Below are 4,001 nucleotides of genomic sequence, written 5' to 3' on the forward strand. Positions count from 1 at the left end.
CTGCCTACCTCTGGGTTATGGGTCCAGCATGCTTCCATTGCAGTACTCTGCTGCACATGTAAGTGCAAGAGATCCTGAAGCACTCACTCATCATGGGAAAGTACCAATGTGTTTATTCGTTAGTTGATGGAAGAAACATCTTACAAAAACTCTCCAGATTATTGATTTTTTAATGTTTTTCTAGGAAACGTTCTAGATGTATGCTTATTAGCCTTTGTCAGTAGGCACTTTTTGCAAAGTGTCTCTGTGGCGCAATCGGTTAGTGTGTTCGGCTATTAACCGAAAGGTTGGTGGTTCAATCCCACCCAGGGACCTAATTAAACTTGTGATCAGATTTTGGTGATATTTAAGTAGACAAGTCAAAATTTCAAACCCCCTCTTATGGTGTAGGGTACATGGCCTTCTCTGATGTAATCAGAGTTAGATTTGATTCAGTGATTTTATAAAAAACAGCTAGGAAGCACAATTTAGCAGTGGGTTGCAGAGAAAAAAAATATGCTAGCAAAAAAAATCCAATTGAGTGATTAAACAGCTCTTCATTTTCTGGCTTTATTTTTATGCTAACAAATTTGTTCTCTGAAAAGTGTCCACAAAGCCAAGTCTCTGATTAACACCGTTGTAGGGATGGTTTTTCACCTATTACTAAATTAAACTTGCTTCATTGGAAAGGCAGCAAGATGCATCCTCATTTCAATGTCTACTGAAATAATACAGGTTGACACCAGGAAACATTAACGCCACTGCATCCTTGCTGCTTTCTCATGTGGAAGTCTGTTTAATGTGAAAACAAGGTGATATCTAATTATCACACAGGTAAGGAATTAAGAAAATCTTTATTTAAGGGTGAAGATGTTTCTCACAAAATCGTTGCCCCAATGCATCATTGAAATTCAAGCTGGAAAGATGATTTTAATATATCACTTGTACATTTTGTATTGCTCTTCTGGTGACAATGTAGTTTGTTTTTGTCAATTACCATTTTAATAATAGGGTAAAGAAAATGAAGTGGATTTTTGAAAGAAAACAATACTGTCAATATACTATTAAAACAAATTAAAATGGTAAAAGTTATTGTACTTTAAGTAAAAATAAAAGAGACAAAATATCAATCCCAGTTTTGGAATACTTTAATTAACAAACAAAAAAATGCATATAGCAGAGGATAGTTTCAATCTACCTATCTCTGGGTTATGGGCCCAGCATGCTTCCATTGCAGTACTCTGCTGCACATGTAAGTGCAAGAGATCCTGAAGCACTCACTCATCATGGGAAAGTACCAATGTGTTTCTTCATTGGTTGATGGAAGAAACATTTTACAAAAACTCTCCAGATTATTGACTTTTTAAAGTTTTTCTAGGAAACGTTCTTGATGAATGCTTATTAGCCTTTGTCAGTATGTACTTTTTGCAAAGTGTCTCTGTGGTGCAATTGGTTAGTGTGTAAGGCTATTAACCAAAAGGTTGGTGGTTCAATCCCACCCAGGAACGTAATTGACCTTGTGATCAGATTTTGGTGATATTTAAGTAGACAAGTCAAAATTTCAAACCCCCTCTTATTGTGTAGGGTACCTGGCCTTCTCTGATGTAATCAGAGTTAGATTTGATTCAGTGATTTTATAAAAAACAGCTAGGAAGCACAATTTAGCAGTGGGTTGCAGAGAAAAAAAATATGCTGGCAAAAAAAATCCAATTGAGTGATTAAACAGCTCTTCATTTTCTGGCTTTATTTTTATGCTAACAAATTTGTTCTCTGAAAAGTGTCCACAAAGCCAAGTCTCTGATTAACACCTTTGTAGGGATGGTTTTTCACCTATTACTAAATTAAACTTGCTTCATTGGAAAGGCAGCAAGATGCATCCTCATTTCAATGTCTACTGAAATAATACAAGTTGACACCAGGAAACATTAACGCCACTGCATCCTTGCTGCTTTCTCAAGTGGAAGTCTGTTTAATGCGAAAACAAGGTGATATCTAATTAGCACACAGGTAAGGAATTAAGAAAATCTTTATTTAAGGGTGAAGATGTTTCTCACAAAATCGTTGCCCCAATGCATCATTGAAATTCAAGCTGGAAAGATGATTTTAATATATCACTTGTACATTTTGTATTGCTCTTCTGGTGACAATGTAGTTTGTTTTTGTCAATTACCATTTTAATAATAGGGTAAAGAAAATTAAGTGGATTTTTGAAAGAAAACAATACTGTCAATATACTATTAAAACAAATTAAAATGGTAAAAGTTATTGTACTTTAAGTAAAAATAAAAGAGCCAAAATATCAATCCCAGTTTTGGATTACTTTAATTAAAAAAAAAAAGCATACAGCAGAGGATAGTTTCAATCTGCCTACCTCTGGGTTATGAACCCAGCATGCTTCCATTGCTGTACTTTGCTGCACATGTAAGTGCAAGAGATCCTGAAGCACTCACTCATCATGGGAAAGTACCAATGTGTTTCTTCGTTGGTTGATGGAAGAAACATCTTACAAAAACTCTCCAGATTATTGACTTTTTAAAGTTTTTCTAGGAAACGTTTTAGATGAATGCTTATTAGCCTTTGTCAGTATGCACTTTCGCAAAGTGTCTCTGTGGCGCAATCAGTTAGTGTGTACGGCTATTAACTAAAAGGTTGGTGGTTCAATCCCACCCAGGGATGTAATTGATCTTGTTATCAGCTTTTGGTGATCTTTAAGTAGACAAGTCAAAATTTCAAACCCCCTCTTATGGTGTAGGGTACCTGGCCTTCTCTGATGTAATCAGAGTTAGATTTGATTCATTGATTTTATAAAAACAGCGAGGAAGCACAATTTAGCAGTGGTTTGCAGAGAAAAAAAATATGCTGGCAGAAAAATCCAATTGAGTGATTAAACAGCTCTTCATTTTCTGGCTTTATTTTTATGCTAACAAATTTGTTCTCTGAAAAGTGTCCACAAAGCCAAGTCTCTGATTAACACCTTTGTAAGGATGGTTTTTCACCTATTACTAAATTAAACTTGCTTCATTGGAAAGGCAGCAAGATGCATCCTCATTTCAATGTCTACTGAAATAATACAAGTTGACACCAGGAAACATTAACGCCACTGCATCCTTGCTGCTTTCTCATGTGGAAGTCTGTTTAATGCGAAAACAAGGTGATATCTAATTATCACACAGGTAAGGAATTAAGAAAATCTTTATTTAAGGGTGAAGATGTTTCTCACAAAATCGTTGCCCCAATGCATCATTGAAATTCAAGCTGGAAAGATGATTTTAATATATCACTTGTACATTTTGTATTGCTCTTCTGGTGACAATGTAGTTTGTTTTTGTCAATTACCATTTTAATAATAGGGTAAAGAAAATGAAGTGGATTTTTGAAAGAAAACAATACTGTCAATATACTATTAAAACAAATTAAAATGGTAAAAGTTATTGTACTTTAAGTAAAAATAAAAGAGCCAAAATATCAATCCCAGTTTTGGATTACTTTAATTAACAAAAAAAAAGCATATAGCAGAGGATAGTTTCAATCTGCCTACCTCTGGGTTATGGGCCCAGCATGCTTCCATTGCTGTACTCTGCTGCACATGTAAGTGCAAGAGATCCTGAAGCACTCACTCATCATGGGAAAGTACCAATGTGTTTCTTCGTTGGTTGATGGAAGAAACATCTTACAAAAACTCTCCAGATTATTAACTTTTTAAAGTTTTTCTAGGAAACGTTTTAGATGAATGCTTATTAGCCCTTGTCAGTATATACTTCTGCAATGTGTCTCTGTGGCGCAATCAGTTAGTGTGTACGGCTATTAACCAAAAGGTTGGTGGTTCAATCCCACCCAGGTACGTAATTGACCTTGTTATCAGATTTTGGTGATCTTTAAGTAGACAAGTCAAAATTTCAAACCCCCTGTTATGGTGTAGGGTACCTGGCCTTCTCTGATGTAATCAGAGTTAGATTTGATTCAGTGATTTATAAAAACATCTAGGAAGCACAATTTAGCAGTGGGTTGTAGAGAAAAAGAAA

The 4,001-nt window shown here is 35.2% G+C and overlaps 1 non-coding gene across 1 annotated transcript; it reads left to right on the top strand.

Moving 5' to 3' along the window:
* The first annotated feature begins 240 nt into the window (after window positions 1-240).
* TRNAN-AUU (transfer RNA asparagine (anticodon AUU)) lies at window positions 241-314 on the top strand. The gene has a single exon. It is a non-coding gene; the product is annotated as a tRNA-Asn (tRNA).
* Window positions 315-4,001: the final 3,687 nt, after the last annotated feature.

The sequence above is a fragment of the Pseudophryne corroboree genome, unplaced genomic scaffold (genome assembly GCF_028390025.1).
Source record: "Pseudophryne corroboree isolate aPseCor3 unplaced genomic scaffold, aPseCor3.hap2 scaffold_378, whole genome shotgun sequence".
NCBI classification, from domain to species: Eukaryota; Metazoa; Chordata; class Amphibia; order Anura; family Myobatrachidae; genus Pseudophryne; species Pseudophryne corroboree.